Below are 25330 nucleotides of genomic sequence, written 5' to 3' on the forward strand. Positions count from 1 at the left end.
GTCGACCTCTGGCCCACGTCCTACTGCTGTCCTGGAAAGCCCTCTCTCCTCACCTCTGCCCAACTAACTCTCTTCCCCTCTCCAAGGCCCTACTGAGAGCTCACCTCCTCCAGGAGGCCTTCCCATACTGAGCTTCCCCTTTTCCCTCTGCTCCCTCTGCTTCCTCTCTGCCCCCCGTTCACCTCCCCTCAGCTAAGCCCCCTTTCCCTTTGCTCCTCCCCCTCTCCCTTTCCTCAGCACTGTGCTCATTTGTATGTATTTTTATTACCCTATTTATTTTGTTAATGAGATGTACATCCCCATGATTCTATTTATCGTGATTAAGTTGTCTTGTTTTTGTCCATCTGTCTCCCCGATTAGACTGTAAGCCCATCAATTGGCAGGGATCGTCTCTATCTGTTGCCAAATTGTACATTCCAAGCACTTAGTACAGTGCTCTGCACATAATAAGCGCTCAATAAATACTATTGAGTGAATGAACCACTGACAAGACTTGGTCCTGAGGCTTCGACACCAAGAATCTGCAAGGGAAAATTGATTATAGCGACAGTGGCTTGAACAGCACACAGTCCCTGGTCTTTGTTAGGCTTGTTCTCACTTGTGCATAAAGCAAGTGGACAGGCAGAAGTGCAGTGCGTTGTTAAATGCCAGGAAAGTTTTACCTAAGAGACCCATTTTTGGACAAAGTAACTGGTCCATAGTGCCATAGCTCAGATGGAAGTAGCTTGGGTAGTTGTTGTAGTCTTTGCTTCCCAGGTCAGCCAAAGGTTTTTTGGGTTGTTGGTTTTTTTTTTTTTTTTTGCAGAATTTTTGTTAGGCACGTCTCTTCATGAAATACCTAAAGTGTTTCTTCATTTGAAAACCTTTACCATAGTCCCAGCAGGTGGAACTGGGATTAAAACCTGGGTCTCTAAATTCTCAGAGCCCTGGTCACTGCCCTGGCCCAAGAGGTTGTAATAATGATAACTGTGGTATTTAAATGCTTATTACATGCCATGCTGTGGTCCAAACACTGGGGCAGATACAAGATAATCGGCTTGGTCACAGTCCCTGTCACAGTCGAATGGGGCTCACAGTCTTATTCCCTGTTTTAAAGATGAAGGAACTGAGGCACATAGAAGTGAAATGACTTGCTCAAAGTCACACAGCAAACAAGTGATGAAGCTCAAATTAGAACCCATGTTCTTCTGACTCACAGGCCCATATTCTATCCTTTAGGCCAGGCCGCTTCTCTCAGCCTCTCCCTCCCCCAGCATATTTCTATCTTGGAGTGATAATGAAGATGGTATTTGTTAAGCACTTACTATGTGCCAAGTACTGTTCTTAGCACTGGAGTAGATACAAGATAATCAGGTGGTCCCACATGGGGTTCACAGTCTTAATCCCCATTTTATAGATGAGGTAACTGAGACACAGGGACGTGAAGTGACTCTCCCAAAGTCATACAGCTGACAAGTGGCAGAGCCAGGATTAAACATGACCTCTGACTCCCAAACCCAGGCTCTTTCCACTAAGCCACACTACTTCTCTGAGTGATGGAGGTGTTGTGTAGGTGGAGTTACACCTATAATTTATCAATCAGTCAATCAGTGGTATCTAATGAGCACATAAAAATAACAATTGTGGTATCTGTTAAGCACTTACTATGTACCAAGCACTGTACTAAGTGCTGGGATGGATTCAAGCAAATTGGGTTGGATACTGTCCCTTGCCCTAAGTAGGGCTCACCATCTCCATCCCCATGAGGAGCTCACAGTCTTCAATCCCCATTTTACACATGAGGTTACTGAGGCACAGAGGAAGAGAAGTGGCTTACCCAAGGTCACACAGTAAACACATAGCAGAGCTGGGATTAGAACCCATGACCTTCTGACTCCCTGTACTGTGTTCTATCCATTACATGGTACTGGGTGCAGAAAACTGTACTAAACACATGGTTGAGTATAACACTTTAGGAAGACAGGATCTTTACCCTCAGGGAGTTTACAGTCTAGGGCTAGATTTACAGTCTAATCTACATGATAAAATAAATTACAAATACCTAAGTACCCCTCTCAGGGTCGCACCTGGAGAGTTTCTAGTACTCTACTAGTCTTGACTATCGGAGGGAGAGTCAAGCAGATGCATACCCATTCCATTCCTAGCTTGGGTAGTAGCTAGCAAGTGGAAGACTTATGCTACAAGTCACCTGTGCTGGGCAGCAGTGGCTTGGGAGAGATTCGAGGGTGGAGACTCAAGTTTACTGTGCGGAAGGAGGCAGTGGTAAACCACTTCAGTATTTTTACAAAGAAAACGCTGTGGATACACTACCAGAACAATTGTAGGTGGAGGTGGGGAGTTCTGGGAGAGATGTGTCCATGGCGTTGAGTCAGAGATGACTCGACAGCATAAGACAAATACATGTGATGTGGGGCTGAGGGAGGGATGATTTCCATTCTTAACAGTTTATTTAGATGAATCCTCTGGATTTATGTTTCTTTGTCTCCCCTTTAGAGAGTGAATTCCAGGGCAAGACATTATTTTATTTTTACTTCCTTTACAATCCCCTATTAACAGTGCTCAATACAATGCTCTACATACAGTAAGCACTCAGTGAATACCATCAGTAATGAATGACTGATTGATTATTTCAATTGGAACCTTGATTCTAATCTTAACTCTGTCACTTGTCTGCTGTATAACCTTGGGTAGATCACTTCTCTGTTTCTAATTTTACTCATATGTAAAATGGAATGAAATATCTGTTCCTTAGACTGTGAGCTTCATGTGAGACAGGGACTATGTCCAACCTGATTATCTTGTACTATCCCCGAGATTAACAAATACATTTATACATTCATAATCTGGGCTACATTAGGACCAAGGCATATGATAATCTGTTTATGAGGAAAGTGATTTCTGGGAATAGATTGTCAATTCATTACTAATTTGGAAGTTTTTGAGTTAAGGAAGCTGAAATGATATGTATGTTATTTTGTATTCTCTTGAGTTCCCAAACTAACTTTCAGTAGCTCATCCTTTTTCTTGGTATAACTGAAATCCTTCATTCCCTGCTAATTGTCACATACCTTATAGGGATCTTTTCAAATCTGAAGGTGGTACTAGTGAAGGTGTGATTTCACTCCTGTGGGAGAGTGAAAAGACTGTAAAGAAATGAACACCTCCTCATGCACATTTAAGAACAGTCCTTTACTATGCAGATTTGATTGGCACATACCATACCTATTGCCTAGAATCAGCCTCTTGGTCCCCCAGTTTTCCTGAAGCTACTGTTCCCAGAGAGGTAACTCCATTCCTGATTGTCTCACATCAGGTTGGTCTATCAATTACTGTTGTCTCCTAGCAGTTCGTTGTTGTACCATATTGTTTGAGATTGTCACATTTTAGTTCCCTAACAAACCAACGCACTAATAGACAAGACTTATTATTTTCAGTTCAATGCCTTTTAGCTTCCTAAGTCACTGGGGATTTTTCCCCTAAGTAGATTTCTATGTTTAGACACAAATTCATTCTTCTGCATGACCACACTGAGTTACAATAAGTTCTCATTGGGCTAATTTTTGGCAACCTAAGTAAATTTGAAATCATGCTGCTATATTTTTCCAGTTTTGAGTCTTAACAAGACAAATTCCAAGTTTAGAATGTCTTTATCTAAATGCAAAACCAAAATAGGCCTTTACCCTTTCACCCAATTGTCCAATTAGCTATATTATGGTCATTTTTACTAATTTTCCATTCAAAGCTGATTGCAACACAGTGATTCTACTGACTTATTACAGCCATGATCTGGGTCTCTGTTCAGCAGCAATGGGGTATTTATACTTAATACAGTGGTAGTTAGGAAAGGATAGATGTGATGGGGTGTATCCCTTTCTAGACTGATTGTCCAAGAAATTTACAAATAGGAACTCATGTTAATTTTTTTTCTTTCCTTCATGGGAGTCTAGACAAAAATCTTGTGGGATGAAATGTTTCTTTCAAGATCATGCCTGATGCTTTTCCCATTCAATTGAATTACTTTATATTTCATCTAGGGTTCCTATTAAAAAGTGTAGGTATTTGGATAAATTACTTTATGTATATTGAAATGCCTAGCTGTCATTTTTAACCTGCCTGAAGCTATTTGGCCTATTTAGAAAAGGAATAAATATATGCAATAGGAAGTATTTCTATTTTCCCACCTAAGTGTCAAGAAAACATTTTTTAAAAAGGAGTCATGAGTAGGTTTTTATTACGTCAGCACAGTATATATTGCATTATTATATCAGTTTATACATTATTTTTGTTGCAAAATGTCACATCACACACACACACACACACACATATATATATATATATATATATATAGCCGCGTGGCTCAGTGGAAAGAGCACAGGCTTTGGAGTCAGAGGTCATGAGTTCGAATCCCAGCTCTGCCACTTGTCAGCTGTGTGACTGTGGGCAAGTCACTTAACTTCTCTGGGCCTCAGTTACCTCATCTGGAAAATGGGGATTAAGACTGTGAGCCCCATGTGGGACAACCTGATTCCCTTATGTCTACCCCAGCGCTTAGAACAGTGCTCTGCACATAGTAAGCGCTTAACAAATACCAACATTATTATTATTATTATTATATATATATATATATATACATCACACATATATGTGACATGACATTTTGCAACAAATAATAATGATAATAGTAATATTTGTGAAACTCTTACTATATGCCAGACACTGTACTAAAAGCTGGGAGACTACAAGCAAATCAGGTTGGACACAGTCTCTGTCTCACGTGGAGCCCACAGTCTCAATCCCCATTTTACAGATGAAGTAACTGAGGCACAGAGAAGCAAAGAAACTTGCCCAAAGTCACACAGCAGACAAGTATTGGAGCCAGGATTAGAACCCATGTCCTCTGCCTCCCAAGACTATGCTCTACCCACTACAACATGCTGCTTCCCAATTGGTTGTTGTAGAACAATAGTATTTGCAGATCATTTGAACCACAAAAAAAATTTTTACACTCATCACACTGTACTTGGACTACTTTTTTTTGATAATTTTTCTCTTAGTACATAAATTTCCATGAGGAAAGACATAACAGTAACAATTATGATTTTTCTTACTGCATTTTTCCATTCTTTTCCTCAATATCTAGCACTCAGCTGCACCATAGAACTGTTTAGAAAGGGGGGAAAAAGCAACAGTGTTCAGGAGGAAATTTCTGAAGCCACAAATAAAACTTCTGTGTACATAAAACCCCCTCAGAGGACTAAGACATCCCATCTGAATCCATCTAGTTATATGATTACTTGTGTTTATGGAAAAACCACATGCTTTATACATCTTATTAGGCACAAAAATGAAATTTCTGTAGCATTTCTCTACTATACAAACAAATTCAAAAAATTTTATTCTAATGTAAATTAATTTTTAATTTACATCCAATAAAATATTTAATGGAAGAAGACTATATATTGGAAATAGCTTCATTATTGAATGGGAACAAGCGATTCAGAGGAGAAACATATTAAAGAAAAATTTGTATAATTTTCAAGAAAACCTAAAATGAAATCTGTTTATTATTCCACCAGCTGTCACTTCTTCTGGCTGCAATGTACTGCACACTCAAAGCACTGTACTTGCCGTCCTCAGAATTACTCTATGGTTTCCGCTCTAGATTAGTTCCGTTGTATTGTACTCTCCCAAGTGCTTAGTGCAGTGCTCTGTACACAATGGGTAGAGCACAGGCCTGGGAGTCAGAAGGACCTGGGTTCTAGTCCCAGCTCCACAATATGTCTGGTGTGTGACCTTGAGCAAATCACTTAATATCCTTGAGCCTCATTTACCTCATCTGTAAAATGGGGATTAAGAGTGTGAACCCCATGGAGGACAGTGTCCAATCTGATTAATTTGCATCTACCCAAGGCTTAGAACAGTGCTTGGCACACAGTAAGTGCTTAGCAAGTACCATTATTATTGACTTTTTAAATGTCTGGTTTTCCCCTTTTTAAAAACCAACATCATTTTTATTAATCCAATTTTATTGCTTTCATTAGTTTCCATTTCAAAATTCCTTTTTAGGTGACATTTTTCGATCCTTTTAAATAGAGCAAAAGAGAGGAAAACTTGGAGTGCAAAGAATGAACTTTGGGACTATGTGAATTCTTTATCATTTGGTAAGGAGAAAAGCAATGAATGCAAATGTAGGACATCTAATCTGGTGTCAGTATAAACACTGGATAGCTAAAAGTCAAATCAAATTTATGAATCTTCCTTCAAATGGTAAACTGATAATGTTGAACATTCAAAAAAACCATTGCAATGCAAAGAAACAACAGAAATATTTGTAATCCATAAAGATGCATAGGAAAAATATGACCATCATGATTAAATCCTTTGTTTAATCTCATTTTTGGCATTAACTGACATACTTTTGGGTGTTATCCAGTGAGCTCCAGATTGGAAGAGCCAATGAGATCAAACATCCTTCCTTTCCTTGACCTTCTGATTGATGTTTTGCCCTGTTTCCCAACAGTGGATGTGTTTCTCTAGTCTGTGTGGTTTGTGGCAAGAGGAGTGGGGGCTGGGCTCTTTGCTCAAATGAGGTGACTATGTGGATAAATAGAAGGATTTTCAATCTCCAGTGCTGTCGATTTCACTTCTTTCCCCAACTTTACATTTCCATTCAATTAAAATAATAATATTAAGTCCTGTTTTCTTAAAGCAAAAAGGAACTCAGCATCCTGATACTTTCTCCCTTTAGTCCTGAGCATGGATATGTGCTTGTAGATGCAGCAACTACAAAAGCCATCCTATTGTCAGAGAGAAAAATGCAAAAACCTATGTCCGATAACCCAAACCTTAATTATTATTTTTAAAGTTCCACTATCCCCATTTCCTGACTGGTCCTTTTTAATCTTAATTTTGAACAGTTGCTACTCCAATTAAATCCTACCACCTAGCATTTTCAAACAGCTCTTAGTTGTTTCCACAAACTCCTTTAATGGACAGCTGTTTTTGACAGCTCCTCCTGATTTGCCAGTGCTGTGTCATCTGCCAGAGCAGGAGGACCCATTTTGTATTCTGCTGCTGGCACTAAGGGGATATGCAAATATACACATGAATCAGTTGTCACCAGCACAGACGCAGTGTGGTGAGATGATCAGAATGTGTTGGGAGTTCAGTTGGCTTAAAGTAAAAAAAAAAAAAAAAAAAGAAAAGAAAAAACTCAACTAAAATTTCTTGAAGTGATTTTTATTTCAAGTGTCTCCAGTTTATTTTTCACTTTGTGGCGCTTGTTAGATTTCAGTTCAGGAGAGTGCAATCTGCTCCTCGCAAATCACCAAATGAAACTCAAAAGTTTAAGAATTATAGAAATGTTTCAGGTAAATACTGTCAGAACTTCAACTGCACAAACAGAATATTGTATAATTGAAACTTTTCAAATACTTCAGTGTCCATGTGAGAAAACTTTAGTTCCTCATGAGTGTAGTGCTTGAGAAAAGTTTGGTTTTCCAAGATATTCTGGTAAGTATTCTGAACTATTTCTGATACCAATTCTTTTGAGTAATTTCCGCAGATAAAATCATAAACTATGCATGCCGTCAGTAAATTAAATATAGAGAAAAAATGACTAATCCCACAAGAGTCTACTGTTCTGCCCCATTGCCTTTCCTAAAATGGGAAAATTTTGAACACTTTTTTTTTTTGCGATCAGTGTAGTTCTACATACTAATGATGCTTATGATCACCAAAGCTGGCCAATTCTAAGTCTAGAAAATATTATATTGAGGTGAGAAGAATGAGACCATTCTCTTCCTCACTGGCTTGTTTTACATGGGAGCAATGGCTGGCTTCTTTATGTGATGAGCACCTACAGGAAATGTCACTTGAGGAGAGTTGCTCAACCTTGAATCACACCCCACCCCAGTCAACCAACTAACCCCACCCATCCCTCAAATCCCTCCTAAAAAATCAACTCCTCCAAGAGGCTTTCCGTGATGAATTTCATAACCACCTTGACTCATATATATGTTATATGTTCTTCTCTTTGCTTATTTTTGTATTTCATACTTCATACTTTCACTATTCAACCAATTGTAGTTTTGCAATTTGCACCTACTTGTATTCCCCAGAAAGATTTAATGTCCTTTGAAAGAAGAAACCTTGCCTTGTATTTTGTCTTGTTTGATCTCAAGTACCTAGTACAAAACTATAAATCGGGTAGTCACTCAAGCAGATCAATACTGCTGTTGCTGATGGTGGTGGTGGTGATCAAGGAAGAGCACATTGGCCTGGAATTTCATGGTAGCTTTCCCCCATTCATCTTAGAAAGCCCCTTGTAGACTTACAGAGAATCCCAAAGTATGGATTCTGAGAGTGACACCTGCATACTCTTAATATCAGGGGAATAAAAGAAGAAGGCAATAAAAGTTCTTCCCAGTGTGAAGATAAAAATAGATCTGGTTGTGTTTCAATGCTTTGAGTGAGGTCCATCTTAAAAGAGTTTAGAGCTTGTTGAAAAGTGACAAGAAAATATGCTCTTGGGTAAGTGGAGAAGATAATCCAGCAACTTTTATTGGCATGAATATCAGTCATCACTAGCAGCTCCACAGTGGAGAATATAGGTGAGGCTGGAGTTAGGCTAAGGATTCAACAATAGAAGAGGCCTCCAGAAGCACATAACAATTTTGGGCTACTCTCCCTCCCTAGAGAATGGTTCTGCCACTGCCTTCAGGCATCATAGCACTCAGAGCCTCATGTTTTAATACACACACCACTGTCGGTTGCCACTTCTACCGTGATAGTCCCATCTTTACCCTAGTGATGCCATAGCAATATCTCTCTGGACTCTATTTCTACTAGGGTGTTTCCATGAGTTTTATTTTCTCACCGGGTCCGGGCATATCTGTCTGAATGAGGTATCAAAGAAAGGGTAGGTTCCTCAGTGCAACGTTAGTTTGGTAAGGTATGCCCTTAAAGGTTTATAACAAAGACCTTTAGCAACAACACAGACTGAATTATTTCTCAGACTTTTGCTACCTAAGTAGCAAACTGTCAAGTTTGTCAATGTCAACTATAAGTAATGATAATTAGGGCACTTGTTAAATGCTTACTAAGAGCCAAGCACTGTACTTGGTACTGGGGTAGATACAAGTTATTCCTTGTCTCTAATGGGGCTCACTGTCTAAGAGGGAATTAGATTTAATCTCCATTTTACAGATAAGTTAACTTAGAGAGGCATTAAATGTCTTGCCCAGAGTTATGCAGCAAACAATTGGCATAACTGGGGTTGGAACCAGGAACTCTGATTCTTAGTTCCATGCTTTTCCTAGTAGGTCATGCTACTTCTCAATGATAAATTAGGAAGTGACATGATAATCTTTCTAGTAAGTTTTTCTTAGAATATTTTACAATGACCACCATGCCACAATTTATTTTTTTTTCAATTTTTTTTTACTGAGTCACCTGTCTTCATCTGGAGCATTTCAAATATCAGTAAACTTTCCCAAGGCCATTTATCCCCTTGTCTAAAACAGCATTTGAGACCTATAATTAATAATAATAATGTTGGTATTTGTTAAGCGCTTACTATGTGCAGAGCACTGTTCTAAGCACTGGGGTAGATACAGGGTAATCAGGTTGTCCCAAGTGAGGCTCACAGTTAATCCCCATTTTACAGATGAGGTAACTGAGACACGGAGAAGTTGTGACTTGCCCACAGTGACAGAGCCGGGATTCGAACCCATGACCTCTGACTCCCAAGCCCGGGCTCTTTCCACTGAGCCATGCTGCTTCTCTATAATTAGCTTAAAGGGAAAATATTTTTGAGTCCTAATTATAGTAGGTTTGGAAAAATACTTTTTCTGGTTTAATGATAGATAAATGATATATAAAAATGATACTGAATGACAATTCATATTTTCCCATTCTGCAGTTTTTCATGCTAAATCAACAAGAAAGTTTAAAATGGGACATTTCCTAATTGTAACTTTGACTTAACTTCCTCCTTTAGTTTATTCCATCACCAGCAGGGCTGCCAAATATCTTGAAGAAATTGATTAAGCAGCTTCATGCACATTTCTCTGTGCTACACAGTGACATGGCTCATAGATCTCATATTCAGAGTTTAAGAAATTCCAAGTAATTAATTGAAACTAAAATTCACTAGATGACGCATATAATTGTTCTACCCAAATGCCCATCACAGGTGGAGAAAATCCCAAAGATTAACACTTCTATTTTGAAATGTACTTTAGTATCTCCCATCTACGTTCTCTATTAAGCCAAGTATGTTCATTCATTCAATCACATTTACTGAGGACTTACTATGTGCAGAGCACTTTACTAAGCACTATGGCAAGTACGATACAACAATAAGCAGACAAATTCCTTATCCACCAACAAGCTTACAGTGCAGAGGCAGAGAGACAGACAGTAATATAAATAAATAAATTACAGATATGTACATAAGTGCTGTAGGGCTGGAGGGGAGGATAAAAAAGGGAGCAAGTCAGGGTAATGCAGAAGGGAGTGGGAGAAGAGGAAAGGGTGTGACTTAGTCAGGGAAGGTCTCTTGGAGGATATGAGCCTTAGATAAGGTTTTGAAGGGGGGGGGAGAGTAATTGTCTGTTTGATTTGAGGAGGAAGAACATTCCAGGCCAGAGGAAGGGCATGGGCGAAGGGTCATTAGTGAGATAGATGAGATGGAGGCACAGTGAGAAGCTTAGCATTAGAGGTGTGAAGTGTGTGAGTTGGGTTGTAGTAGGAGAGTATTGAGGTGAAGTAGGAGGGGGCAAAGTGATTGAATGCTTTAAAGCCAATGGTGAAGAGCTTTTTGGTTGGTTTTTTATTACAGAGGATGTGCACCTGGAGTTTTTTGAGGAGTAGAGTGACATGTCCTGAACGTTTTTGTATAAAAATGATCTGGGCAGCAGAGGCTGGAAGGTCAGCAAGGAGGTTGAGGCAGTAATCCAGGCGGGATAGGCTGACTGGATTAATGTGGTAGCAGTTTGGATGAAGAGGAGAGGTAGATTTTAGCAATGTTGTTAAGGGGGGACCAACAGGATTTGGTGATGGATTGAATATGTGGGTTGAATAAGAGAGAGAAGTCAAGAATAACACCAAGGTTATGGGCCTGGGAGACAGGAAGGATGGTAGTGCCATCTCCAGTGATGGGAAAGTCAAGGGAAGGAGACGGTTTGGGTGGAAAGATGAGTTCAACATTTGAAACTCCTTCCATTGTTTGGACCACCTAGGCACTTTAAAAATGCTATAAATCCCAAATAAATTGTTTATAAAACAAATGGTAATATCATGCATTAGTATTAGTGTGGCGTGAATTATCATAGTTCACAAACTTTTTGCAAATGCAATATTAGTGAATAGCAATTTTATGGGGGCAGGAGGTTAGAGAGCAAGGACACTGTCAGAAAAAGGTATCTTAAAATCCTTTCAAAATAGGCTATTGGAGGAATGTAGGGAGGAGAGCATGGACTATGAATCTCATGGTTCAGGGGGATTTTACAGAAGCTATTGGAATGTAATAATATTAATAATGGTATTTGCGCTGGGGTAGATACAAGGTAATCAGGTTGTCCCACATGGGGCTCACAGTCTTAATCCACATTTTACAGATGAGGTAATTAAGGTCCAGTGAAGTGACTGGCTGAAGTCACACAGCTGATAAGTGGCAGGGCTGGGATTAGAACCCACAACCTCTGACTCCTAAGCCCGTGGTCTTTCCACTAAGCCACGGTGCTTCCACTGAAACATGGGTAAGAATGCGTAATGTTGTGCAAATGGGAGTAGATCAATCAATGAAACGGTGTATTTACTGAGTTCTTGTTGTATGCAGAGCACTGGACTAAATGCTTCTGGGAGTTCAACAGTAGTAAAAACAAACAGTAAGAGCTAACAAATGATTGAAGAAGCCTACATTAAAATGGAGATGCCTATAATCTAACCTCCAGGTAGCTTTCAAAAACTGAGTTAGTGCACAGAAAGAGCAAGTACAAGATAATGCACATAGAGGAAAATGATCCACCACCAAGAGGATTTGTGCTTGAAACTATTAGTCACTATTTAGGTTAGAGACTTCAGAGGCATTGTTGACCGCTCTTCAAAATGTGCAGCCATAGCCAGTGGCCCAAGTTGAACTTGGTTATTTTCTGGAAGGGAATAAAAAATGAAAGGTAAAGAATTGCCGCTTTATAAAACTAGGGCAAGTCTGCACCTGGAATGCTGGGTAGAATTCTGGTTGCTGCATTGGGAATGAGAATAATAATAATAATATTGGGCATTTACTATGGGCCAAATATTATACTTAGTCCTGCAGTAGATACAATACAAGTGGTCCAATACAGTCCCTGTACACATGGGGCTTAACTGGAACAGGTTTAAAACAAAGCAACCAAGGCGATCAAGAGAAAGGGAAAAACATATTTATGAGGAAAGAAGAAAAGTGTTAGGATTCTTCAGTTTGGAAAGATACTGGATAAAAGAGAAGTCACCATTGGTTTTAAAGCACTCCATCACCTTGCCCCCTTCTACCTCAACTCACTTCTCTCCTTCTACAACCCAGTCCCCATACTTCATTCCCCTGGTGCTAACCTACTCACTGTGCCTTCATCTCACCTGTCTCAACATTGTCCCCAGGTCCACATCCTACCTCTGGCCTGGAACACCCTCTCTCCTCAAATCTGACAGACCTTACTCTCCTCTTCAAAACCTTACTGAAGGCATATCTCTTCCAAGAGGGCTTCCCAGACCTAGCCCTATCCCCACTCCCTTCTGCATCACCCTGAAGGTTAGAGGTGGCAGCTCAATAAAGGCAAGGAAAAGATACAGCCGGTGGCAAGGAAGAAGCCGCATGAGAAGTAGTGTGGCTTAGTGGATAAAGCAAGAGCTTGGAAGTTAGAAGAACCTGAGTTCTAAATCCCAGCTCCATCGCTCGTCTGCTGTGTGACCTTGGACAAGTCACTTCACTTCTCCGTGCCTCAGTTTGTTCATCTGTAAAATAGGGATTAAGACAGGGACCCCCATGTCGTACAAGGACTGTGTCCAACCTGATGAGTTTGTCTCTACCCCAGAAATTAGTACAGTGCCCAGTACAGAGTATGTGTTTAACAAGTAGCATTAAAAAAAGAGAAAGAATGGAATCAATTACCAAAAAGTTATGCAAGAATTCCAGAAGGATAAATTCAAGGGTTAACGAATAGTCCATAGTGACTATTAGAGGGATGTTAGGTCCTATATTCTTAAATAATAGAATAGATGACAAGGATGGCAAATGTCACATTGTTCCTGAGAGCATCCATTAACCACTATTAGAAATGAAATTCTGGACTGGATGGACCATTGATTTGGGACTGAAAACAATGTAGCCTAGTGTTCAGAGCATAGGCATGGGAGTCAGATGGACCTGACTCCTCAACCCAGCTACACCACTTGTCTGTTGTGTGATCTTGAGCATGTCACTTCACTTCTCTATGCCTCAATTCCTCACCTGTAAAAATGGAAATAAAGATGCCTGTTCTCCCTACCTCTTAGTCTGTGAGCACCATATGTGACAAGGACTGTTTCCAGTCTGCTTATATTGTACCTACCCTAGTGCTTACTGAAGTGCTTGGCATAGAGTAAGAGCTTAAAAAATGCCTTTTTTGTATCTGATGATTTTATCTTCATGCTGGGAGATAGTGAAAGAAGCACAATAGCTGCTACAGAGGCAGTGACTGGCCGATGGAAAGAGGAGGTAGGGGGCAGATATGTGCTCCAAAGAAAATAGGTGAGGATTAAGGGCCTTGGTTAAGGTTAAACTTATTTTATACAATCCAGATCATCAGAAAAAGAAAAAAACAGAAACAAATATCGCTCTTCAGCACCCTGATCAAATTTCTTGGTGCCAAGAAAGCACATTAATGGCAGAGTTCACTATTACATACAAGTTGAAACCAACTAATTACATGTTTTTTTTTTTAAGTCCCAAGTGATGTCAAGCACAGATTTAGATGTGACACTATTGATTAAGCAATTAATCTTCAAAACAATAATTTTCAGGTCTCATATGCCTCTGAAGAAATATTTCTAACCTTGATAACACAATTCTTTACATAGCTCTTCCTCTGGGCAATAGGATTTGTGAAACCTGACCAAAGTGTCCCTTCATGGGAAATCTTCCTTTTGAAGCAAATTAAATCAAGCTTCTTTGCACACACTAATCATCCTGGGCCTCTTCAATGATTTTCTAAGCCTTTACTTACTCATACTCTAATCAATTAGCGATCGATGCTAATGGCTGTTCCATTTGTTTCTCACCAGTGCATATTCCTTCTTCTTTAGTACTTTATTATGTTAGAGCTATGTTCTTCATGAGAGGTTTGCTCAATCAAAAACATCAGATCAATTGGTCTGTGTCATAAACAAAGACTAGCAGATCAGACTTTAACAATAGAGAGCAATGTTGCATTATTATTCTCCTCCTGGGCTGTGTGTAGTTATTCTGTGAGGGATTTTTTTTAGAGTTGGAAAGTGCATTTCAAGGTAATAGTATGTATTAAGTCTTACTGTGTGCAAGGCAGGAGACAAAGTTCTGGGAAGGAATACATGAGTGAGAATTACAGTATTTCTCCAGAACATTACCTCAGGAGTTTCGAATTGATTAGTTCCCAAGCAAGAATGGACCCTCTAACGACACTGAGTCATAGGCCAGAGGGATGTATCCTGGTTTAATTTTGTAATTTAATTGTTTAATTTTCCCTTCCTTATAGGGACTGTAGAATGTAAGCTCCTTTTGGTTTAATTTAGTGTTCACACTAAGTGCTTGGGAGAATTCAATGTAACCGAGCTGGTAGACACATTTTCTGCCCACAAGAAGTTTATAATCTAGATACATAAAATAAACTCCTTGGTTCTGGCCAGTGTCTTAAGACTTCTTGTGGATATTTCTTTAGACCCCTTAATTCAGCAGTCTAAATCTAGTCGGAACTTTATAAATTCTGTTCATGTTTGATGAAGGCTAGGAGGATAATGCCTAAAAAGCAGCTGAACCAAAATCATTTTCTTGTAAAAAGTTGCTGTCTGAGCTCTAAGCCGTCTTTGCTTTGCTCCATGTGGGCAGAGATTGTGTCTGCCAACTTTATTCTATTATCATTTCCCAAGCAATTAGCACAATGCTCCACATACAGTAAGTGCTCAATCAGTGCCATTAATTGATTGATTGAAATTATGCTGAAAGTTACCACTGGGAAGCAAATCAGTCCCTAAAGACTGTAGAAAGCAATGGCTTTATTTAAAGGGCTCAACTAATTATATGTACAGCTTTATTCTGCAGTTTCTGCCCAGTGGCCTGTATGCCTGACTTTCTCTAGAACAACCTTCTCATAAAGGCAAATGATCCCTAGAGAAAAGTATCCATTGGCAGAGTAAGATGGCAAAATGAAAAATCTTTTAGCAAAAAGAAAAAGGAATAAAAATCCTTAAATCCTATGGTCCTAAATGTTTTTTTCCTGGTTTTCACTCCAACACACAGAGGATTTTCAATGGCAGTGTTTGTGGAATTTTATGTGGGCCAGCTCACATTCATCTTGCTGAGTACATAAAAGGGGTTCTCATGTGTACCTCATGATTGAACCAGGAAATTGCCTGATTGTCAGTTATTCTAAGGAATGCTTGTAGCTCTGGATGGTTCCTCTCATCCAACCACCAGCCTGCCATGGCTTGCCCAAAGTCCCCCGACCCATCAGAATAGAGAGTTTTGAACCCCAGGAATGGGAACTTATGAAGCCTGAAGTATCACTACCAGTCAGGAAGTTATTTCCAGGATCTTTCAGGGATAGGTCTAGTATAAACCAATTTCCCTAGGAAACTAGCAATATAAGGCTGTCTGGACATCACCCTTACCTCCACTAGTCCTTCTCCTCAAATATCACATTTGGGGATTGGGAGAAGGATTTTTCTTGTGACAAATTGCTTTTTATATCTCAAACTTGCTCCTTGGAGAGAAGCAGTTGACCAATGCAGAATATCAGATCACAAAAAGACATGTTCCACTAGTCCAAAGACACTTGGTTGGTCTAACCCAAGCAAAGTGAGGTGAAGTGCTGGACAATTATCCAGTTGACTTGAGGTGTAGCATTGACTAAAATCGTTTAGGCCCTGATGAATTCAATATTCTCTCTCCCTTGAGCTGGCTCTGTAAATTGCCCACTGCTAGTATGGAAAATGGACCTTCCTTTCTCTATCTCCTTACTGCAGAAGAGATTAAGATATGGTGACTGATAATGGAAAAGTGATCTTTGGAATCCCTCCTAATTCAGTGCTTTCTTTTGGCCCCTAAAAGTGGCAGCTACTTGTTGAAGGCTAAAGGAAAACTGGAAACACCCACTGAAATGATCTCTGGCCCTGTCTCTGTGCCACCTAGTTCTCATTATTAATGTCCTGGACACCTCCCAGCTCCGGGTGGCTTTCTGAATGCTATTGGTCTCTAATGTGGGCCTGAAAGGAGAGTTCTCAGCATAAAGGAGACTTTTCCTATATTCCAAAGCATAACTTAGAAAGAGAAATAAACTGGTCATAATGTTTTGAAAGCTATGTTGTTTCCATTTTTTGTTTTTGTTTTTCCCTCAAGCTTAACAGAATATTGCAAATAGCAGTATCTTAAACATCTGGCTATTCCTTCTCACCTTTCCTACGCAGATTACTCTGCAAAATCCAAAATAAAACAATGCTGCAAAATCATTAATAAGAAGGAAAAAAACACTGTAGCCAGAAGTATATCTGTTATAATAACACTACTTCATGCACCCCTACTGGTGTTTCAATGGGAATAGAAAATTCATTACCCATCTTGTCATTCCAGAGTATCAATACATTTTAAGTCTATTTACCCTCTCTTTACCATTAATTTTCTCTTGAACACAAAGAAACACCACCACGTTAAACTGCAGGGGGTTGAAAGTAAGGAGGAGGAGACAAATGTCTGCCTGAATGAAAATAACAACAATAATAATAATAATAACCTTATTTTTTTTAAGTTTAAAGGAAAATAGGATTTATTTTGTGGACAGGATTGCAGTGCATCATTGATTTTTCTAATGAGATGACAACAAAAGACTGACAAAAGAATCAAAGAAAATGAAAGAATCAAAATAAAGGCAGTACAAGATGGTATGTACAGAGTCCAGTATTGGCAGAGGGTAATGAAGCACTTTTTCCACTTGATGTTCGTATGTAAAAGCTGCTGCAGATGGTATTGCTCTCCTTAGGCATGTGGGTGAATATGAAGGCCAATGGTGGGACTTAAAGTCCTTTCCATTGCTGTGTATGGACTGTTTATCCAACGGTTAGCAGCTGGAGCTACTGTTTCCATGGTCATGCAATGTGTACTGCTCTATCTCTTCACATTCCAGGCTCCCTACTAAGTTCAAAATGATTCCCGCTCTTCTTTCCAGATTGTTACAAGCTTAGGCTCCTCTGGCAACAGTAGTCATCATTTATTCAGCACTGAAGTTCCCATAAGAAACCTTAAGGACACTTCTGTTGCTGCCCTCCTGAGCCACAGTAGCATCATTTCATTTTCCAATGTGAAGGTTTTTACAAATTAAATCAACCTCTAGCGCTTATGTGTTTGCTTATACCAATTCTCAGCACCTGTGTTCATATGGGTATATGAATACATATATGTACATTTGATATTCATTCTGATTCCACTACTTGTAAATATTTTATGTATGTCTTCCTCATCAGAATGTAAGCTCCTCATTGACAGGTAGTGTGTACTGTGCTTCTGTTCTATTTCCCTAAGTGCTTAGTACAGTGAAAAGAATTGAACTTTAGCTTACTATTACTTTACTACTTAACTTTTACTACTTTACTATTTTGCTTTACTACTACTTTACTACTCCTCCCATTTCAGTATCAATAACATTGTCCACAGTGTTTCTGCCTGACATAATGTTTAATGAGTGGATGACTTTAATGGAAATCATGAAAGAAGTGGGAATTATTGGCAGATTAAGTAAACCAAGTTCGTGAAATGTTGTACTAAACCCCAGGTCTTTACATCTTTCACTTGAGCTAGAGTTTGACTCCCCATTGGGTCAATATTGGTTCAGTTTTCCATTTGTACACCTAACTAGGGTATATTGAAGGCACTTCTCCTCCAAGAGACTTTCCCTGACTAAGCCCCCGCTTTTCTCTTCTCCCACTTCCTTCTATATCCCCTTCACTTGCTCCCTTTGCTCTTCCCCTTTCCCAGCCCCACAGCATTTGCATACCTATCTGTAATGTATTTATTTGTATTGATATTTGTATCCCTTCTCTAGACTGAAACCTTGTTGTGAACAGGGAATGTGTCTGTTTATGGTTATATTGCACTCTCCCAAGTGCACAGTACAATGTTCTACACACAGTAAGCTTTCAATGAATATGATTAAATGGATGAATCAGTGACAGGGACTGTGTCCAACCCGATTTACTTTTATCCACCCCATCACTTGGCACATAGTAAGTGCTTTAGAAAACCACAATTATTATTATTATTTTCACGATTCCTATTGCACCTGGACATCTTATGAAATACCCTAGATGACTCTATTAAAATGACCAGAATTTGAACAAATTCAATCCTTATGCCTTTACGTATTTCCAGCCAAATGGTAATGAGTTCAGGAAATGTGAGTTTCTTTTAGTTCAACAGAGTGAGTGCCCTGTAAATTATTAAATTGATATTGGTAGAAGAGAAGCAAAAAAAATTATAGCATTATCCTCTTGACTGCCTACTATAGATAGGCTATCTTTCTGAGACACCATCTGCTTGTTATTTTAAAAGTTCAGAAATTATTATTTCCTTTTAGCAAGATGCGGTGTAAAGGGAATTATTTACATTTGCTTTGCTGAACAGGTGCGGATATTAATGTGTCCAAACTTCACAACCCACCACCTTAAATTCTTAAAACCTAAATACAGATGTTACCTGCCTACACTGCAGTGAATTCACACCTTGCAGACATTCGCTTAAGTCTTCCTGCCCTTCTGGAGTGAGCTAAAGTTTAGTTTAATTTTTCCAAACTCGTTTTGTGAGAATTACCAAAAGTTGGCATCATGATGTTATTCCACAGTTCTGGTAATTTATGAATATCCTTTTAAGGTTAAAGTGGAGTTAAGAGAAATGAAGATATTAGACTCCTGATGAGAAGCTAGAGCTCCTACTCTGACCTATACATGTTCTAAATCCACCTTCTCTTACATGGAAATTGTCTCCAGTTTTCTAGATATTTCTAATAGGTTCAGAAATGTATCTTGAAGGATAGTTATAAAGTATATTATTGATGGTAGGTCAGGATACTTTGTTGGAAGGAAATATTATAATAAAAACCATAGTAGTATTAAGTGCTTAGTATGTGCCAGGCACTATTCCAAGTGCTGGGGTAGGTACAAGATAACTGGGTTGGATACAGTTCCTGTCCCACAGTAGGGCTCATAGTCTTAATCCCTATATTACAGATGAGGAAACTAAGACACAGAGAAGTTAAGTAACTTGCCCAAGGTCACACAGCAGACAAGTGGCAGAGCTGGAAGTAGAACACAGGTACTCTTGACTCCCAGGCAAGTGCTCAATCCACTAGACCATGCTGCTTCTCCAATGTTAGACTATAGGCAAAGCCATCACACTCTCTCTCCAAGTTTTCTTTTAATGCCCCTTTGAGGGGAAAATAATGGACTCGATGACCTGACCCATATGGGACAATTTATGTACTTTTGTACATTAAAGTGCATACAGAATGAGTAGATGACTTTTCCATCAAAAGGAGTTGACCTGCATCTTACCCAATGCCATTTTCACACCATCCCACCTCCTCCTTCCCTCACCTTCTCTTTCTTCGAAGCCCACATCACTGATCTCTACCACCCATAAAAATTCTTGGTTGCCATCATCTACAGACTCTCTGATCCCATTTTCAACTTTCTGAACCATCTTTATACTTTTCTCACTTTTTTCTCTCCTTCCTCTCCTCTCAACTGATCCCAAGGGATTTTAACATCCATGCTTAGTGGAAAGGGAGGCAGAGGAGGCTTGAGTTCTAATTTGGGCTCCACCACTTGTCTCCAGTGTAACCTTGGGCAAGTCACTTCACTTTTCTGAGTCTGAGTTACCTCATCTGTAAAATGGAGATTAAATACTCCTTCTTTTGAATTGCACTGTGAGCCCCATTTGGGACAGGGATTGTGTCCAACCTGATGCCCTTAGTTCAGTGTCTGTTACATAGTAAGTGCTCAACAAGTACCATAAAAAAGAAACCAATAAACAAAAAAAAACTATTTGCTCCCATCATAGAGATCTACAATCCCTAGATGTTATCATCCACTTATTTCAGTCATCATGGCCCAAATGGACTCCCTATCCAACCTCCCTTTTTTTGATGCACAAATCCTTGCCTTCAATTCTGCCTTCTCTGACAAACTTAGTTTTGTTTAGAGAACATTGAATAGGAGCTTGGGAAGACCTTAATTAATTACTGATAGAGGCAAAGGAATAATTCCCAAAGATATCACTGATTGGTTGATTTTTCAACTTTGGCTTGAGAATCAACCTCTCACCTAACCACATAAATGAGTAAGCCCTAGATCTGGACCCAGAACACGTGTTTACATAATGCTGACTTCATGGGAAATTATAGCTTTTAGGTAACTAATTAACCCAGCTTTTCTAAAAATTTTGTAGTGGAAATTTTGGGCATTATTGTAAAGTCATTCTTCTACTGTACCTAGTACAGTGCTCTGCAGATAATGGAGATTTTGTCTATCTCGCTGCTGACTTCTTGCCCACATCCTGCCTCCTGTCTGGAACACCCTCCCACTTCAAATCTGACAGACAATTATTTTCTCCACCTTTCAAAGCCTACTGAAGGCACAGCTCTTTCAAGAGTACTTCCCTGATGTTTTTCTGTCATGCTGATTTGCTCCCTTTATTCACCCCTCCCTCAGCACCACAGCATTTATGTACATATCCATAATTTATATCAATATCTGTCTACCCTTTTAGACTGTGAATTTGTTGTGGACAGGGACTGTGTCTACCATAACTGTACTAAGCACTTGGGAGAGTGCAACATAACAGTGTTCTGCAGAGAGTAAACTCTCAATTAATATGATTGATTGAGTGACTGATGATATGATGATAATAATTATGAGAAGTTCCTATCATTATCTGAGTTATGGGAGGGGCATTTTTTAGCAGTGGCTTCTTTTCAATTTTATTTTCTCTTACTATCAAATCACAATTCCTCTAGAATGATTTTCTTGAAAAATTAGAGCAAGGTTTTGGGAATTCCACCTGAATAAGATAAAGAGATTCTTTACTTTCATGAACCCATGTCCGAAAGAGATTTTAATTATTGTAGTGGTATCTTGTTCACACGAAAGAAACAACTAAAAGCATCATTATTGTGCTAATAATGATCTTCTGGAATTGAAGATAGAATTACTAACCACATGTCTGAATATGGGTGAAAAGGTTTATTTGTGGAGTTGTATTTCAATATGTCCTGGCAATATGCTTCTAACTCTTGAGCCTTTGGCTATCATATTATATGTATAATATGTACTGAAACCATGATGAGGTTCAGAAGACACTTTGAAACATTAAAGGAGCACCATCAACACCCATCTGTAGAAAATTCTTCAAAAACAGTCATAAGACATAAAAACATTAAAATTATTTTCACAAAACAAACTATAAAGAGAAATCATATATTATCTATTTTGATTGATAAATTACAACACCCAGTTATTTGATTCCATACTGCTAAATGTTTAATTTCTTGCTTAATCATGTTAAATATTTAAGTGGAAGCCGGAACTGGAAATTCAGGCTTAGCAGAAAAAGTAGAATTGGCCCAGTGAGAAGCATCGTGGCCTAGTGGGGAGAGTATGAGCCTGGAAATCAGAGGACCTGTGTTCTAATCCCAGCTCTGCCAATTGCTTGTTGTTGTCAGACACTAAACTTATCTGTGCCTCAGTTTCCTCAACTGTAAAATGGCAATTAAATACCTGTTCTCCCTGCTACTTAGACTATGAACCTCATGTGGTACAGGAACAGTGGCTGACCTAACTCCCTTGTACCTACCCCAGAGCTTAGAGCAGTATTCAACACATAGGAAGCCCTTAACAAGTACCATAAAAAAACTTCATATTTATTAAGCACTTACTGTGTGGAGAGGACTATAATAGGCACAAAGGTTTGTGAGTCTTCCACTTCTATCATGTTATAAATCCAGCTCCAGGGGATTTTAGGGGTGGCAAAAGGCAGGCAGGGCTTGGGATTGGCAGACATGTCTAAGGGAGAAATGACCAGATAGACCTGATTTGGTATCTTTCTAACTCTCTTTGGAGACCTAGATGAGAAAGCCCAAAGCCATGCTCAAGGAATTCTTGATTGAAAAAAATCAGGATGCCCATCAGCTTGAAACCCATGGGGGCGGTTGCCACTATCCCCACTAGGAAATAGGTGTGATGGTTTTCTATGACATTTTTGCCTGTGAATTGTCTATACTAAAATTGTGAAGCCAATTCCCAGGCTATGTGGGATTTGGGGCAGTTCACGGTTCTTTATTCAGGTGAATATAGAATGTTAACTTTGTAAAAATTTCCCAACTCCCGATGGACAGAATGATAGCTTAAAAATGTCGGTGAGCTGCTTCTATCATTCATAACCCTATTATATTGCAGAAACACAGTCCAGAAAGAGAAAATAAAAGTAAGGGGTGACTCGGGGCTCAGAGCCCTTTAGAAAGGGCCAAAAAAGTCAGTCACCTGATCACAGAATATGAGGCTTGTTAGAAACTTGCAGCCTTGATTTTGAGGAGCAGTAAAGATATTTGACACACTTCAGCCAGGATAATTAATCATCACTTTACTTTGTTCCTTGTTCCATTGGTTAATATCCCCTGGAAGACAAAGTTACTTGATCAGGACTACCTGTTTGTGGATAGTTGGACACTTCAGACACTACTCTGCTGTACCCAAAAGATGTCTATACCATCATAAATGCTGAAGAAAGAGAAATTCAAGTTGCTGAAGCAGAAACTACAAAGTATAAAAGAATATACAGACATCAGAAAATTCACTGCAGGGGGTTGAAAGCAAGAAAGGGGGACAAAAATCTATTACAAACAAAAATAATAAAGTCTTTTAAAGTTTAAAGGAAAAATAGAGTCTTGTTTTGTGAAAAGACGGCGAGACGAGTTCATTGATCTTTTTAAGAGACAACAAAAAATTGGCAAGCAACTGAATAAAAGAAAATGAAGTTCCATTAATACAATCTGTCGAAAGACAACTCAGATAAATTGATCAGTGCAGTACAAATCATTTCTAACCTTTCCCCCTATTTGGAGAGGATTTTTTTTCAAGAGAGTAAACAACATACATCATCAACTTCAAGTGCTTTTTAGATGGCTTTTCCAGCAATAATGGAAATGGAGAATTTCTGGAACTAAGCAGGCGAAGCTTTTATTATTGGTCAAGAGAATATCAATACATTGAGGAAGATTTAGATGAGGTATTTTGTAAGTTTTATATTGTTAGTTTTTCCTTCGTTTTCTCTATTGTCTCATTTTAAAAATACAAAATAATTTAAAACTTATTAAGGCCTGATAATACCTCCAAGGACTTATACATGTCTATAAAGAAATCATACAAAAAGCTCCCATGTTTTATGAGGTTCTGAAATCCTGCTGTTAAAAGGTGAAAAAGAGGTATGTAAATTTTTCTCAAAATGCAATAGACCCTACAATTTGAACTCTGGGAAGAAAATGTTACGGCTGAAAATGATGTTTTCCCGAACTCTGCTTCCCGTTTAAAGGAATTTGAGGTTAAAAAGATGTGTTTCTATCCCAACTTTTGTTCGTCTCATAACAAATCTCTTTCACAATCTTTTGCACTGTATGAGGCTATTATAAATGAGACAATTTAGATATCTGAATGTTACAGAACAATAACTTTAAGTCATTCTGATCTTCTCTGAGGTAAATGAACTTCTTGTTAGAACTTTCATTCTTCTAAGGCACTGGACAAGATTATTACTCATTTAACTTGATATTCATCCCACAGAGAGCTATGTCCTCAATTTAACATACTCTAGGATTTTCAAAAAGCAACTAGTGCCTATCTAAGCACCATGGTGCTTAAAGGATCCATGGAAAAATAAGTTGGCATGTGTAGTAGGACCTACACATTTGCTTAGGGATTTAGGGAAGTTATCTCTGTACCTTGAAGCTAATGACCAGGCTGCACAGCTATTTCAAATGATATAGCATAAACAGTCTCTTCTGCTCATGGGGAAGGAGATATTGGAGTTTGAATTGTTTCCTAATCTGGAGACAATTGCTTCATTCAGGTAATGGCTGATGTTATATGCAGGTCAGTGAGGAAAGGATTCCAAAGCAGCCATCTGTGTCTCACCTGGTCCATCAATAAAAAGCTGCCATCCTACCAGGCTCTTCGACTGTTTAATGAGAAAGAGAGAGAGAGAGAAAAGAAAAAATAAACTTAGAAAAGGAAATTATTGTGCTCACTGTGGGCAGGGAACCTGTCTCCCAACTCTTATAATGTCCTCTCCCAAGTGCTCAGTACAGTGCTCTACACAGAATAAGTACTCAATAAATATGATTGTGTTAAAAATTATACAAATAATTGATAAGAACTTGTGCTAACTCTTCACAAAATATCAATCTTTCCCATTCAGCAGTTTATCAAAAGATGTTCATAGGCACCTTAACCATTTCTGAACCATTTGTCTGTACATGCTTTCTTGGGCACCCTCTCAATGAAACTTTTTTCCTTTACTTTTAATACACCTGTATCTATCAGCTGGTTTAATAATAATAATAATGTTGGTATTTGTTAAGCGCTTACTATGTGCCGAGTACTGTTCTAAGCACTGGGGGAGATACAGGGTCATCAGGTTGTCCCACATGAGGCTCACAGTCTTAATCCCCATTTTACAGATGAGGTAACTGAGGCACAGAGAAGTGAAGTGACTTGCCCAAAGTCACACAGCTGACAAGCGGCAGAGCCGGGATTTGAACTCATGACCTCTGATTCCCAAGCCAGGGCTCTTTCCACTGAGCCACGCTATTTAATGAAGTTAAGAACAGGATGAATTACTTAGTTTTCCTTTCCCATCTTGGAAGGTATCCACTATTGAGGAAAAGGACTGTTGAAGATGAAATTAGTCATTATCATCCCACCTGTAATTACATTTGATTCAATGAAGGGGAAAGAAGGTGATCTTTTAATCTGACCATACTTTTGAGAATATTATGATGAATACTTCCAAGACTTTCAA

At 38.9% G+C, this 25330-nt stretch overlaps 1 non-coding gene across 1 annotated transcript; it reads left to right on the forward strand.

The window, feature by feature from the left end:
- The first annotated feature begins 2048 nt into the window (after positions 1-2048).
- Positions 2049-2185, forward strand: LOC114812580. The gene has a single exon (XR_003760231.1). It is a non-coding gene; the product is annotated as a small nucleolar RNA SNORA7 (small nucleolar RNA).
- The last annotated feature ends 23145 nt before the right edge of the window (positions 2186-25330 follow it).

The sequence above is a fragment of the Ornithorhynchus anatinus genome, chromosome 5 (genome assembly GCF_004115215.2).
Source record: "Ornithorhynchus anatinus isolate Pmale09 chromosome 5, mOrnAna1.pri.v4, whole genome shotgun sequence".
Classification (NCBI taxonomy): Eukaryota; Metazoa; Chordata; class Mammalia; order Monotremata; family Ornithorhynchidae; genus Ornithorhynchus; species Ornithorhynchus anatinus.